At 42.1% G+C, this 16945-nt stretch overlaps 1 protein-coding gene across 6 annotated transcripts in view; it reads left to right on the top strand.

The window, feature by feature from the left end:
- The window catches only part of SPICE1 (spindle and centriole associated protein 1), a 143679-nt gene that overhangs the window by 101470 nt on the left and 25264 nt on the right, over nt 1-16945 (top strand). The gene's annotated exons all lie outside the window — the stretch shown is intronic.

The raw sequence follows: 16945 nt of genomic DNA, 5'->3' as shown, positions 1-16945 counted from the left end.
TAATTGTTTGGATTGCATAAAATATAATTGAGCATGTGAGAAGTAGCAACCTTCAGCTTGGGAGTCTTCACTTGTGTGAACATAGCAATCCTGCTTGTCCATGGAGAAAGCATAATTGCAAACCTGTAATAGATGTTCTGTGTGGACCAGCAGGATCCCATATCTGCACATTCCCATTCATCCTCTCAGGTTGAAAATGACTCAAGGAACTCAGCCATTAGGGAGCGTGGGAATGCCTGCTGAGGCTCAGAGAGCTTTTCCAGAATTTTTCAGAGCTTGTTCAGACTTGCTGCTTCCCGGTGGCATTAGCTACGTCTGTGGCTGTAGGATCCTACTATCCATTATAGATATGGTGATATGCCCTGAACAGTTTTATAAGAGCCTGTTGAGCATGTAACTGCTGTTCTATATGCTCAGGTCCCTTGTAAAATTACGCTCTATCATGGAATGCCTAGCACCTGCCTAGGGCTAACCCTGTGACCACCTGGAGGGTCTGTCCCCAGCACTGCTCAGGCCCGCCTGAACCTGGGCCCGTGTTCTATACTAGCACCCTCCACCCCACCGACTGGGTCCCATTTGCTGCTGGGTTAGTATCCCACTCTCAAGTTAATCCCCACTGATTTCTAGGACACTGTGTCCGCACTCCCAGGGGTCCTACAGTTCCTAGAAAGCACCCACAGACCTAAAACACAAACCACCAGGATTCTTAGTCCAGGACAAACAGAGCTAATAAATGAATTGATTTATTATAATGAAAAATGTGAACAGTGAACAATATGAAACAGATGGAAAAGCAACAGGTAACATAATAAGGATCAATATTAAAATCTATCTAAACAGTTTGTTACTACCTGGGTAGCACCTGGGGAGTTTCAGGAAAATAACTGCTCACAAGTCTTGAATAGGGTCTCAGGACAGAGATGCTTCTCCTCTGTACCTCCAAGCTGAGCCTAAAGAAAATCCAGTACCTCCTGGCTAGATTTTAACTCCATGGACAATCAGAGGCCAGGGCACCAGCTTTGAAAGTATCTGGCCAATGGTACTGCAGATTGCCTTTCACCAAGCTTAATCTGGAAAAGAAAGTGTTTTTCTGCAGCAACTTAAAAAAAACAAAACAAACGCAGTCTGCTGGCCAATTAGGGAAAATACACTTCATGAAATAATTAATACAGTTCATAGGCTTAGAAACCCACTACTTTCTTTACAGCCCCATGGTAACTTTCATATCACAGCTGCTTTATTCTCCTTTCTGGTAGTACAGACTGAGGTACTTATTAATTTTACTATAGAACATTCTGTATACTTCAGAAGGAAGACCTGTTGTCTTGCATTTATATTCTGCCTCAGCTATATCAGGACCTAAAACATAAAACAAAGTAAACATTAGGAGCTAGGGCAGTAAAATAATCATGATGCTAAAATATTCTGCTATGACATAACAAAATTACAACTAAGTCATGAGAGATTAAGGGACATAGCTGATCTTTTTTATGCATCACTGTCTTCATGATCATATGACTGGACTTCTATAACTGCCTCCCCAGGCTAATGCAAATGGTGTGTTGTATGCTGCATAATGTGGCAGTAGTTCAGAAGAAACACCTTACACACTTTGCCTAGCAGTAATGATAGGAAACCACCTCTGTGATCCTATTGGGATATAGCCTACAGAAAGCCAAGGGAGCCTTCCCAAACAGCCCTTGAGGAATGATTGGCAGCACTTATAGCACTCTAAAGATGCATTCTAAGTATGAAGGAACAGAACTGAAGGCCAAAGCATCAAGAGATCAAGTATTCTCTACCAACAAGAAAAAAGGCAAACTATTAGTCTATCATCTCTCTCTCTCTCTCTCTCTCTCTCTCTCTCTCTCTCTCTCTCTCTTTCTCTCTCTATATATATATAATTTCCCGGATCGCTTCTGGAACCCTGTTTAAAACTGGAGGGTGGCCAGTGTAATGCTAATCTTCTTTAAACAGGGTTACAGAAGTGATCCAGGAAATTATAGACTGGAGAGCCTAATGTCAGTGCTGGACAAAATGGTAGAGACACTTATAAAAAAAAACAAAATTACAGAGCATATACATAAGCATGGATTAATGAGACAAAGCCAACATGGATTGAGTTAAGGTAAATATTGCCTCACCAATCTACTATATTTCTTTGAAGTTGTGGATAAAGGTGAGCCAGTCGATATTGTGTATCTGGATTTACAGAAGGCATTTGACAAAATACCTCATGAAAAGACTCCTCAGGAAATTAGAAAATCATGACATAGGAGGTAATGTCCTATTGTGGATTAAAAAGTGGTTTTAAGATAGAAAATAGACAGTAGGGTTAAATGATCAGTATTCTCAATGGAGAAGAGTAGATAGTGGGGTTCCCCAGGGGTCTGTGCTGGGACCACTGCATTTTAACATAGTTATAAATGATCTGTAGATGGGAATGACTAGTGAGAATTAAATTTGCTGAAGGCTCAAAGCTATTCAAAGTTGTCAAATCGCAAGAGGATTGTGAAAAATTGCAAATGGATTTTATGAGACTGGGCATCCAAATGGCAGATGACGTTTAATGTGAGGAAGTGCAAAGTGATGCATGTGGGAAGAGGAACTCAAACTATAGCTACATGATTCAAGGTTTCACATTAGGGATCACCACCCAAGAAAAGGATCTAGATGTCATTGTTGATGATAAGTTGAAACCTGCTGCTCAGTGTGCGGAGGCAGCTAAGAAAGCAAATAGAATGTTAAGAATTATTAGGAATGGAAGACAAAAATGAATGTGTTAATGCCTTTTGTATCACTCTATGGTGTGACCGCACCTCAAATACTGTGTGCAATTCTGGTCACCGCATCTCAAAAAAGATATAACAGAATTAGAAAAGATACAGAGAAGGGCGTCACAAATGATAAAGGGGATGGGGCGGCTTCTCTATGAGGCAGCTTCCCTATGAGGAAAGGATAAAGTGGCTAGGGCTTTTCAGCTTGGAGAAGAAATGGCTGAGGGGAGATATTATAGATGTCTATAAAATACTAAGTGGAGTGGAACAAGTAGAGGTGAATCACTTTTTTACTCTTTCCAAAAATACTAGGACTAGTGGGCATTCAATGAAGCTACTAAGTAGTACATTTATAACAAACCGGAGAAAATATTTCTTCACTCAACGTGTAATTAAACTCTGGAATTCGTTGCCAGAGAATGTGGTAAAAGCAGTTAGCTTAGCAGGGTTTAAAAAAGGTTTGGATAATTTCCTAGTAGAAAAGTCCATATGCCATTATTAAGATGGACTTGGGAAAGTCCATTGCTTATTTCTAGGATAAGCAGCATAAAAATCTGTTTTCTGTTCTGGGATCTTGCCAGGTACTTGTGGCCTGGATTGGCCACTTTTGGAAACAGGATACTGGGCTTGATGGACTTTCAGTCTGTCCCAGTATGACAATACAACTTGTGTGTGTAGAAAGGCATTTTACTTGCTCAAGTAGGCATATAAATGCCTAAAAACATGCTAGACTAGCATAGTGGCTACTTTTATATGATATGTGTAAGCATTCTGGGGGCAGAGAATGGATGGAGCAGGAGCAGCACTTACGCATTCATTCTGTAAGATACATGCATAACTGCCAGTTCATACTGAAATTTACTTGTGCAGGATTATGTCTGCCTTGCAGCAGGTATAATTTGTAAATCAGTTTTATGGAAGGCAATTTTGTAAAGGCACATATGTTCCCTTTAGTGGAGTGGAGGAGTGGCCTAGTGGTTAGGGTGGTGGACTTTGGTCCTGGGGAACTGAGTTCAATTCCCACTTCAGTCTCAGGCAGATCCTTGTAACTCTGGGCAAGTCACTTAACCCCCCATTGCCCCATGTAAGCCGCATTGAGCCTGCCATGAGTGGGAAAGCGCGGGGTACAAATGTAACAAAAATTTATAAAACCACACTCTGGTGGATATTATTTTAAGAAAATCATATACTGATTGGGAAGGAGGGAACGGTTAGTGTTCGTTAAGCTATGAAGAACAACCCTGAATTTTCGCTCTGAATATGGAAACTTCCATTGGATGATGTTTTGGCTTCCTGGACCATGGGATGATTTTCCAAGGGCTGCTGAGCAGAGATTATGTCCATCTATCAAAGAAGGGAAGAAGTGTTTTCAGCAGCAGACTGACTAACCAACTGAAGAAGGCTTTAAACTAGAATTGTTGGGGCTGGGTGACCTAAGCCCTCAAGCAAGTGAAGCATTAAATATCTTTATACCAATGGGGGGAAAGGGGCAACATCTGGAAAGCAGTATAGCAGTGTATGCTAATTGCACATAGTATAGGAAATAAGGTTCTGAATCTAGAGGCTATGATGGAAGAGACCGATTTGGATTTAGTGGCAGTCATGGAGATATGGTTAACAGAGAACCACAATTGGGAGATATACAGGGCTATAATCTGGTCAGGAAATACAGGGTAGGACGGAAGGGAGGGTGGGTGGCATTTTTTTATTAAAGACTAGTAAAAAAGGCCCGTTTCCGAAACCAATGAAAGGGGCGCTAGCATGTGGCTTTTTTTTTGTGTGTGTGTGTATGTGTATGTGTCACAGAGTTATTTTGTGTGTGTGTGTGTGAGAGGGTGCGGTGTGTGTGCAGGTTGTTGATGTGTGTCTTTTTTTGTTTTGTTTTGTTTTTTGCTTGGGGGTTGGGGGATGTGCTGTGCTGTCCTTGGTCGCTGTTTGCTGCTGGCTGGGTCGCGGGTAATCCTTCCAGCTGGGCTGCAGCTTGTCCTGTTCACCCATGTCCCAGATGGTGACGGGCACGTTGTTTTCCGGCTCCTCTGACTCCATGTCAAGCGATCCCAAATATAGTCTGTGCTATAGGCCCTCTGGCACTCTTCAGTACTGGCATTAGGCATTTAAAAATTTCCCCCACGGTCTATTTTTGCACATACCCACAGCAGGAATATTCTTCTCTCGTTCCAGCGGTGGTTCTGTGCTCTCCGTGCTGCACAGATAATGAGCCATTCTGCTGGGGAATGCTCCTCCCTTATTGTCACGTAGTTTCCTCTGATTGGTCCATCTTACGTTGCCTAGTGTTGCCTGGGAACGGTGTTGTGATGGTCCTTTGTGTTTCAGAATGTTGAGGGTGTTTTTTCTGATTGGTCCGTCATGCGAGGGCGGGGCAGAGAGACATGGTCAGTGTTGTGGCTTCACCACCATGAATCCATGAACCCTTCAGGGAGTGACTGAGTGACTTCAGAACGTTGTCTTCAGAATGTTGAGGGTGAGTTTTATTATAGTAGATAATATTAAAGCCACACAATTACAGGACCTGCAGGGTTAAGAAGAGGCACTGCGGGTCAATCTGGAAATAGGGAATGGAAAATGTATTTATATTGGTGTGATATACAGGCCTCCTTCACAGACAGAAGAAGTGGACAGAGATTTAATTGCAGACATTCAAAATATAACTGTGAAGGGGGAATTACTATTAATAGGTGATTTTAATATGCCAGATGTTGATTGGTGTATCCCTATTGTGGGGTCTTCTATAGATCCCATATTCTGTACGGTTAAAACTGTTCTAATAGCTGGTAATGGAACCAACATGGGATTGGTCCATACTGGACTTAGTGCTTACTAATGGGGAGAGTGTTTTTTTTTTCCATTTAAAGTTTTCAGGGTAATGCACTAAACAGAAGCAGTAGAAAAAAACAATATGCAAACATTGAAAACCACTGTTAGTATAAAAAATATAACTCTAAGCATCAACAACCCCAACCACACTCTCCCCTCCCACAAAACAGAGAGAAGACTGCAATGGTGCCCATAAGTGAACAAATTGTTGGTCGTTGCCATTTTTAATAGCTGTGAGGTTTTCCATCAGCAGAATGTAACATTAACAATGCCTCCAATCTACCAAAAGGAGCTTGGGATGCTTTCCATAAACGGGCAATTTCATGTCTGGCAGCAGTAAGGCAAAAAATAGAACCCGTTGCAAGGTGGTATCCAATGATGGGGAAGGAGCATTTAGGATGCTGGGGTAAAGGACCAAATCTCAGCATGAAATATATGGCCAATCTCTCCTCTGACTGCAGACCAAAATGGGTGTAAAACAGCACAGTCCCACCACATATGGAGATAAGTGCCGGGAGAACCACACTGTTGCCTGCATAAAGCAGAAAGATTATGGCAAATATGGTGAAGTCGAGAGGGAGTGAGATACCACCTCATCAGAACCTTGTAGTTATGTTCCTTAAGTTGTACAGAGACAGACATCTTGTAGTTACTACTCAAGACACTTTCCTAGTCTGGTTCTAATTCTGATTAATATCACACTCCCAAGCAACCATACAGCGAGTCCTCTGGAAAACAGAGGGTTTCAAGATATCATAGAGAGCAGAGCTGAGACTGTTGGAAGAAGGATGATGTTGCCAAAGCTGGTCCAGAGGATGCCACTCTCTAGATATAGTACTTTTTCATGCTGCTGCTGCTGCAGATAGTCCATGTCTAGTCTGTAGATAATGGTAAAAATCAGAGGGCTCCAAACCATACTTCTGCTTCAGCTGTTCAAAAGATTTCAAGCCTTTAGTATAAAAATGCTGAAATTCACTATGTAAAGCCTTGTTGTGATCGCAGCCTTTCGCTGTGCAGGCACTTCTCCATATATAAAACTGATGGGTGATACCCAAGAAGACCAACCCTGACCCCCAAATTTAAATAACTGTTCATGCCAAATAAGCAATACATTCTTAAAGTATGAATTGTTAGCCGTGAGATGTTTTGTTCAAGACCCTGACATACATGGTAAACGATACAGTGGCATAGTGGTAGAGAATGATTTTTCAATCTGCACATAGGGCTTGACATATAGTGTGGGCTGCCAGCTACATAATAAGAATATAAATGAGTAACCCCATGACCTCCCAGCTCTCGTTTACAAGTCAGAATAGCCCATGAAACTCGAGGTGTGCTGCGGCCACATATAAAATTAAACAAAAACTTTTGCCAGCTAGTAATAATAGGCAAAGAAATTGGAATGGGCAGAGACTGAAAAAAATATAAAAATTTAGGTAGTACTTTCATTTTAATAATGGCCATGCGCCTAAACCAAGAAAATAGTCCTCGAGACCACTGTCTGAGATCAGCTTTAATCTTATGCAATAAGATGCCATAATTAGACTCAAATAGGTGATGAGGGTCACAAGTAAGGAGAATTCCTAAGAATTTTAGCTTAGCAATCACACATTTAAAAGGAGAATTCTCCTTCATCCTCCTCCAATCTTATTCCTCCATATTGATATTCATAGCTTCTGTTTTATCCAGGTTAGCTTTAAACCCAGAAACCTGACCATAAGATGACATTTCTCTCATAATGATAGGTAGAGATATATGATATTGAGTACAGATAAAATAATATCATCTGCAAATAGAGAAATTTTGTGAGGTGTCCCATTGATTGTAATACCTGCTATATCCTCAAAATCTCTCATTCGTTGAGTAAAAGGCTCCATAACAAGAGCAAATAGGGAGTACATAGGGCACCCTTGCCTAGTCTCTCTACCCATGGGAAAAGTAGCTGTATATTCCCTGTTAATTTTTAACATGTCCAGGGATCAGTGTACATTAATTCCAAGCAACTTAAATAGCCTGCTCACCTATCTAGTTTTTTCAAAACCTCAAACATAAATTGCCAGTGGACACGATCGAAGGCCTTCTCAGCATCCACTGCCAAAAACAACAACGCTGGTTGAGCCCTCGCCATGCTACCCAGGAGAGATAACGTACCCTTTTAATGTTATCTGTGGTTTGTTGGCCTGTTGTAAACCCAGCTTGATCTGGATGAACAATGTCGGGCAAGATTGAACTCAAGTGATCTAACATTTTGGATAAGATTTTGAGGCCAACATTAATCAACGACATAGGCTTATAAGATCCACAAGAAGTAGGATCTCACCCTAGTTTGTACAAGATTGTAATGCCTTCTGTATTCATCTCAGCTGGCAAGGAACTACACCCCTTTGCATTATTAAAACACCTGAGCTAGAATAGCCACGGAAAGTTTCGAAAAAAATGCATTAGAGTAACCATCTAGCCCTGGTGCTTTGCCTGATGGTAAATTCTTTATAGTAGAGAGGAGTTTGGCCACTGTAATTATGTGATCTAAAGATACGACCCATTCCTCCTGCAAGCATGGTAATTTCACCTTCTGTAGGTACTGAGCTGTGCTATCAGTGGGTTTGTAATCTCATCCTTAGCATAAAACTGTTGGTAAAAAATGTAAAAACCTTTTTTGTATCATCCCCTTCTGATAAAGCAGTTCACCTTTGTGATTGCTTAATTAAAGCTTTCTGAGCTTAGAGGCTAAATATTTCCCACACTTATTTACCAATTCATAGTGAGTTTGCTGACCCATCTGCAGTTGGTGAGCAGTATCTGCCAGGCGGATATCCTGCAAAGTTGCTCTACATTTAGCATCCTCCAACTTGTAGGATCGATTCTTAGTAGAGCAAACTGTCTCATCAAGAGCTTTTCTTGGGCCTGTTTATCCCTTTTAATACATGCTCCCCGATTGATAAACACCCCTCCGAGTACAGATTTAAGTCCCTCCCAGAGGGTAGGATCTCCCACATAGAACTAGAGGAAAACTTGGGAAGCCAGAACTGATCACCATAAAAACATGTCAATCCTGGAACGAGAATCATGTACAGCAGAATAAAATGAATAATCCCTTGTACTTGGATAGAGCGCTCGCCAGAGATCTGTTAATTTAAATTCCTTGATCAATCGTGTTAAAACTATCCTCACTCCTTTAGCACGGGTAGGCCTAGAGGGTGATGCATCAGTCAGGGGATTGCAGGCTAGATTAAAATCCCCACCCATTAGTAAATGGCCTTGGGCATAGTCTCATATGAATTCCATAAGCTGCCGAGAAAGAGTGCTGAATTGTCATTGGGAGCATAGATATTCAATAGCGAGACTGCTACTCCATAAAGTTCCCCATTATTTAAGAGAAATTTACCCTTGCTGTCTTTGGCGCTATTCAAAAACTGCCATAGCAAGTTAGGTTACAAAAGAATTACTACCCACCTTTTCTTCTGGCTGCCCTTATTTGAGCTAAAGTATAGAGACGTGTAGGAAGGATGCTTTAGGAAGAACTCAATCCTAGGCAACAAATATGATTCCTGTGCAAACGCTATATTTAGTTGCAGTTGGCCTAGTTCTCTATAAAGCAAACCTCTCATTAGGGGAGTTCAGTCCATTCACATTAATAGAGCTCACCTGCAATTTAGTTCCACTTGTCTTTGTTCAGACAAATAATCAGCCAAGCAGTACTTCCCTCCCTCAACCTCACAAAGTAAAATGTACACAGTTTATCCCCCCCCCCCCCCAATGAAAAAAATTTCTCAGCAGATATTCCCTTAGCCCTCCTCTCTTCCTAAACCTCCAGGTAGAAGAAAATGCCAAAATAAGTAGTTCCCCTCCCCCTCCCGGTAACCAGGGTGCACCATCCATCAAATGCTCTGGAAGAATGACTGATTACCCAACCAAGATGCCCACCAACAGGACAAAACCCAACCTTGCCATATATGCCCTTTAGGAACTACAAATCATACATAATCAAAGAATACCTCCCACAGACCTTGTCAACTAAAAAAAACAATGTATGCTATCAATAAAGAAATGTAAAATTAAAGTGTAATGCAAATATATGTGACTAAAAAGGGAAACCTTCAGTTAGCACCTGTAATGTCCCACATGGATATTAGACTAAATATCCGGTGTAATCTATAAAGGGTAATGCATATCATCAGTCTCCCTTTATTTTACCCAGTAATATCAGCTTCCCAGTTTCATAACTCATGTGCAAAAATATTTATGCGAAATAGTTTTTGTTCCTATAATCATCCATTCACCAAACTTTATGTAGACAATATCAATGCACTTTTGTGTATGGCCAAGCTGACCACAAAATCGCTGTTCCTCCAAATCAATAGCATCACTCACGAAGCCTCTGAAAAGATCCCCATTTAATCCATACATTTATTCACAGATATTTGCATTGCACTTTAATTTTACATTTATTTATTTATATCCTCCATTGTACCACATATATTTTTTCAAGGAAATTTTGGATTGTTATGTTTTATAAAGGCAATATGAGGCCAGATCCATCACCAATGGCATGCAAATGCTGATGCACACATTTATACCTGTTCTGAAGTAGGTGTAAATGTATGTGTGTACTGTAGGCATCTATGAAGTTAGTTTCTACATCGCAATTTTGTCCCTGTACCACCCAAACTGTGCCCCCAAGAATACTTTCATACAGTTTATGTAAGTATGTTATCTTGGTGAGTGTACTTGCATATGCCACAACATATTTGTAAAAGGCTTTTCCACGTGTACAAAATGCTTTATGCTTGATTAAATCCTTTATAAATATTATTCCTTCCCCCATATGCCTATGACATGGCAATAAAATCATATGTAAATAATATATGTATAAACACAAGAGAATGTAGTGATGGCCATGGAAACATGCACACATTGGGTGTGCAATAGCTATAAAGTCAATATTTTGTGTAGAGATTGTACTGGTATCTGGAGAAGCATGTGCATTAAATAGATTTGTGTCTCTGGAATATGTGGAGGGGCATAATCGAAAGGGGCGCCCAAGTTTTCCTGAGGACGTCCTCGCAGGACATCCCGGCGAAAGGGCGGGGAAACCCGTATTATCGAAACAAGATGAGCGTCCATCTTTCATTTCGATAATACGGTCGGGGACACCCAAATCTTGACATATAGGTCGTCCCTAGTGATGGTCGTCCTTAGACTTGGTCGTTTATGATTTTCGGCCATAATGGAAACTAAGGACACCCATCTCAGAAACGACCAAATGCAAGCCCTTTGGTTGTGGGAGGAGCCAGCATTTGTAGTGCTCTGGCCCCCCTCACATGCCAGGACACCAACTGGGCACCCTAGGGGCACTGCAAACATAGCTCCCTTACCTTGTGTTCTGAGTCCCCCAAAACACACTACCCACCACTGTACACCACTACCATAGCCCTTACAGGTGAAGGGGGGCACCTAGATGTGGGTACAGTGGGTTTGCGGTGGGTTTTGGAGGGCTCACATTTACCACCACAAGTGTAACAGGTGGAGGGGGGCTGGATCCGCCTGCCTGAAGTGCACTGCACCCACTAAAACTGCTCCAGGGACCTACATACTGCTGTCATGGAGCTGGGTATGATATTTGAGGCTGGCAAAAAATATTTTTAAAAAATGTTTTGGAGGGTGGGAGGGGGGGTTAGTGACCACTGGGGGAGTAAGGGGAGGTCATCCCCGATTCCCTCCGGTGGTCATCTGGTCAGTTCGGGCACCTTTTCGTGGCTTGGTCATAAGAAAAAAAGGACCAAGTAGTCGTCCAAGTGCTTGTCAGGGGCGCCCTTTTTTTTCCATTATGGGTCGAGGACGCCCATGTGTTAGGCATGCCCAGGACCCGCCTTTGCTACGCTTCCTACATGCCCCCGTGAACTTTAGTTGTCCCTGCGACGGAAAGCAGTTGGGGACGCCCAAAATCGACTTTTGATTGTGCCGATTTGGGCGACCCTGGGAGAAGGACACCCATCTCCCGATTTGTGTTGAAAGATGGACGTCCTTCTCTTTTGAAAATAAGCCTGATATTCTGCCCATTAAAGGTGGTATTTACATTTCTGCAGTTGAATGCATGGCCTACTGTTTCACAGCCATCTGCTATTTCCTTTGCATGCTCATTTTTAAATAGAAGTCTCTGCATCTTCCTTTATCAGAATCAACTAGGAAGCATCATACATACATATTTTAGATAGTGTCATTTTTCAACATTTTCCAGTTAACATCTCTGCACTCAAACTCAGTCCATATACTACCCAATGAAAAATACTTGAGGTTGAGGCTTGTAACTGATTTTTTGTCAGCATAGGCAATACGCTGCACTGTAGAAAAATAATTTATCTCAAACATCCGCATCACAACTAAATGTGAGCTATTGTACTGTGAAAAAGGAAGTAACTGACATACTTTATATGCTCAAAATACATCAGACAATTCTGCACTTTCTTTTGGAAGTTTGGCACTATTGAAGTTTATATTTAAAATTACAATATTTTTATAACTGTATAAGTTGGTGTTGTAAGTAGAATAGAAACTTTGAAGGTGATACTACTACACAATTACAAGCTTGTGATGCATCAGAAACAGACAGTGATAATTTAATTTCCATCTCTTCACCACTCCATCTGTTATGTTGGAAGAACGCGTTTTTCCTCAGGAGGGGGAAATAAAGCCATACACATTGGTGACTTCGCTCGATGATGGCAGCCATGCAAATTTCAATAAATATTTACTTTTGAAAGCTTCCCCTCTGCGTACTAGCAGTCTTGCACTGGCAATGACTATTCAAGTTTTATTAAGGATTTGCTAATCCGCCTATCAGGGCAATTGTCTAGGTGGTTTACATACTAAAAGGTACATTTAAAGACTTAACATACATATGTTGTGACAATACATGAAATACAAAGGGAAGGAGGTGGAACTACATAGGAAAGGGGGGTGGCGGGAGAGAGGGGATTTCAAAAATTGTGCAGCCAGACTCTTATTTCCGTTACATGTTGCATGATGTGACATTTCAGCTTAAAATACACATACACAAAAATTGAAAGTGGAGTTCATGATTGTTGAGAGGCCACCTATATTTATTTCTTCTCCTCCATAGAAAGACAGTTGTTTAACCTTGCTGAAAAAGCATAAATCTAAAATAGAAACCAAAACTCATGACTCCCATAAGCTCAAGAGCATATGTAAGAAAGCAGCAACTGCAGTTATGGCACCAAAGCATGAGCCTTCCCATATAGAAAACATTGAGAGACTGAGATCATACGCCACATACCCTGGCTTAAGAATGAGGTTCATTACTGTCATGGTATGTGCATAAATAACCCATTTGCAGAAATTGCCCCGAGACAAACATAAGCACAAATCTCTTAGACGGTACATGATTCTAGAGGCAAAATGCTGTGCAGCAAATTTATGCACCAGATTTTAATCATTTAGATAGAAAGGACTCGTATAACCATTCCATGATGACTGTGTGTCTTCCACAGGTGAAAAGTCAGCACTCTTGATTCTGGTCTTATTCTGTGTCCTGCAAGCCAGTAACGCTTAACCATCTCACTAAAAAGATCAGAAACTCTTATTGCTCTAGCTTGTTCAAAAATTAATTCAAGCGAAAACTACTGAGCTCTCAGTATTGTCTAGCATTACAAATATACAGCAAGGGTTACAAACTTGCCTATTTTCAAGAATCCCAAAGACACTCCAAGACATTGCCTTTGACTGAACTTCACTCAGAAGCACTTTTGACTGGTTCTGATGATGTAGGTTTTGCGGAAGCTGAAGCAGATGCTATTTTAGAACCCGTATCACTTTCCTCTTCATTAGGAACTGATTCACCTGCTCTTATTATAATTGATCCTCCCAGTGAGAACACATTATACCCTGAATTCCTTCTGAAACTATCACAGGTACTTTCCCTGATGAGGCAGAAGTTTCAAATAATAAATGTGATATTTATCTCATATTAAAATCCACGATTACCCCTCAAGCAGTTATCTCTTCTGATCCGTTAGGTTTTCCAAGGTCTGCAGTTAGACATTTGACAAAGTCTGCCATCTGCACACCCATAACAAAGTAAAGCCACGGTTACTTCATCAGTCAGAAGTGGTAGAGGCAGCTCTTAAAAAATCTGAAACTCAGAAATCGAGAACAAACACTCCTTCAGGCAGCAATCCTAAAATATTGGATACAGTGGGAAGGAATGTTTATCAAGCAGCCCTGCTGAATTCTAGTATAGTGTGCATTAGCTCCATATCATGCCATTATCACTATTTCTTGAAGAAACGGACTTATCCACGGTGAAAGTTTGTATTAGGAATACACTGCTATTTAGCATTGAAGAAAATGGTTTTTTACTTAATCCATTCTACCCATGATGCTAATGAAATGGCCTTTAGAATTGCAGCCATTGAATTGGTACCTGTAGAACTGCTGTGCTCTCAACATTTTATATATGTAATTTCTTATATATCACCTGCAAATCTGAAAGTCTTTCGGCGGCCCTGGTATTATTGACGACGACACCCAGATCCCTTTCTTGGTCCGTAACGCCTAACATGGAACCTTGCATGACGTAGCTATAATTCGGTTCTTTTTTCCCACATGCATCACCTTGCACTTGCTCACATTAAACGTCATCTTTTGGACTTCCGTCTTTCTTTTCTAATTCGCGGAATATGTTTAGCCTGGGCCTTTAGGATGATATTTTTGAACAGCGTCCATGCCTGTTGTACAGTTTTTACCCTCTCAGTTGCCCCCCCTAAGTTTTTTTTTAACCGTTCTCATTTTATCATAGTCTCCTTTTTTTAAGTTAAACGCTAACGTATTTGACTTCCTGTGTATAGATACTTCAAGGTTGATATCAAAACTGATCATATTATGATCACTGTTATCAAGCGGCCCCAGTACCATAACGTCCCTCACCAGATCATGCGCTCCACTAAGGACCAAGTCTAGAATTTTTCCTTCTCTCGTCGGCTCCTGCACCTGCTGCTCCATAAAGCTGTCCTTGATTTCATCAAGGAATTGTACCTCTCTAGCGTGTCCCGATGTTACATTTACCCAGTCTATATTTGGATAATTGAAGTCACCCATTATTATCACGTTGCCCATTTTGTTTGCATCTCTGATTTCTTTTTTCATTTCTGCATCTACCTGCTCATCCTGGCGAGGTGGACGGTAGTACACTCCTATCACCGTCCTTTTCCCTTTTATACATGGAATTTCAACCCACAATGATTCAAAGGTGTGTGTTACGTCTGTGGCCGTGACCACCCTCAGACTTACCCTGTTTCTGGGAGTCAGTGGCTGTGCTGGCTTCTGCTTGTCTCTGTGTCTGTCTCTGTCTTAGTTTCTCTCTGGCTGTGTGTGCTGATTGCCCTACTGAACCTCACCTGTGTGGGCTATGCCTTTTCCAAGATGGCTGCCGCCGACTCCTCTATGCCAGCATCCAAGATGGCTCCCGCTGGGCTGACTGCTCTGTGTGTCAAGCCTCTGTTTGGATGCAAGGTGATTGCTGCAGCTGTGCCTCTGGTGTGGAAGGGGTTTATTAATCACTTAGAGACTACAGCCCTGGCCTTTGCATTTCATCTAGGGCCCTGGTGTATAGAGTGCTCTGTACACTGTTTCAGTGTTTGCTCTGTGTGAGTTTCTATGTTTGACTAGATAGCTTAGGCACCGTGTGGCTTGTTAGCCTGTGTATAGCTTTGCTAGTGCTCTGTGTTTGTTTAGCCAGCTTAGGCACCGTGTGGCTTGTTAGCCTGTGTATAGTTTTGCTAGTGCTCTGTGTTTGTTTAGACTAGCCAACTTAGGCACCGTGTGGCTTGTTAGCCTGTGTATAGCTTTGCTAGTGTTCTGTGTTTGTTTAGACTAGCCAGCTTAGGCACCGTGTGGCTTGTTAGCTTGTGTATAGCTTTGCTAGTGCTCTGTGTTTGTTTAGACTAGCCAGCTTAGGCACCGTGTGGCTTGTTAGCCTGTGTATAGCTTTGCTAGTGCTCTGTGTTTGTTTAGACTAGCCAGCTTAGGCACCGTGTGGCTTGTTAGCCTGTGTATAGCTTTGCTAGTGCTCTGTGTTTGTTTAGACTAGCCAGCTTAGGCACCGTGTGGCTTGTTAGCCTGTGTATAGCTTTGCTAGTGCTCTGTGTTTGTTTAGACTAGCCAGCTTAGGCACCGTGTGGCTTGTTAACCTGTGTATAGCTTTGCTAGTGCTCTGTGTTTGTTTAGACTAGCCTGTGTATAGCTTTGCTAGTGCTCTGTGTTTGTTTCCAGTGCATGACTTGTTAGCTTGGGCACAGCTTTGTTGTTAGCTGGTGTATAGCTTTCAAGTCTCCTGAGTGTGCTCTGTGTATGTTTCTTGTGTATGACTGGTTTGCCTGGGTATAGCGTTTCTATTAGCCTAGGTACAGTTTACTAGTCATTGTGTTTAAACCTGCCGACTGCCAGAACCCAGACAGTCCCTGCCTGTCGGCCTTGCCTGCGCCTAGGTGCCAGGGGGCACTCCTGGATCTTCATTCCTACTGTTCCTGCTTGCAAGTTCCAGTTCCGGGTTTTCCTGTAAGTCCTACTGGCTGCCAGAACCTGAGGGCTCAACCCTCGGGGAAAGGTGGTCAAGCGTAGGTGAAGCCTAGGTCCAGTGTGTTCCAGTCCAGCGGGTTTCACTCCTGTATGTTCCAGTCCTGTGGGGCCCTCCAGTGTGTTCCAGTCCAGCGGGCTCCACTCCAGTGCGCACCCGTCCGGTGCGTTCCAGTTCCGTGTATTCCGGTGTAGAACTCCAGTCCGGGGTTCTGGTCCAGTTTTGTCTCATCTCTACCTTGGAGGTGATCTTGCCTGCCACTGCCGCTCCACGGTAGTGGCCCATGGGCTCACGAACCCAGTGCTCCCGGGGAAGAAGCCTGACAGTATGCCAAGGTCCACGAGCACGCGACAGTGTGGTTTGTGTCCTGCTGAATTTGTAATCTATCTGAGTCAAGGGTCTCGTTAATATACAATACTACCCCTCCACCAGTCCGGTCCACCCTATCACTACGATATACTTTGTACCCCGGGTGATGATACTTGGGATGATAGTTTGATGGTTGAAGTGGATCAATCTTTAACTTACCTCTCTTCTCCAAACTTTTAGAGAAGCAAGTTTTTAACCTACTATCAGCTTTTTCAGACAAAATATCACAGGCAGGCTGGATTTAGACTCTTCCGTCTGCCTTATAGTGAAATACGAATTGCTTTAAATAAAAAATCAGCCGTTGTCACTTCCTTAGGTTTATCATTGGATTGATCACGATTTACTTTTGAATAGATTATCCTCCATTGGAATT

Source organism: Microcaecilia unicolor, chromosome 5 (genome assembly GCF_901765095.1).
Source record: "Microcaecilia unicolor chromosome 5, aMicUni1.1, whole genome shotgun sequence".
NCBI lineage: Eukaryota > Metazoa > Chordata > Amphibia > Gymnophiona > Siphonopidae > Microcaecilia > Microcaecilia unicolor.
The sequence above is the reverse complement of the archived record's forward strand: the minus strand, read 5'-3'. Positions and strand labels throughout refer to the sequence as shown.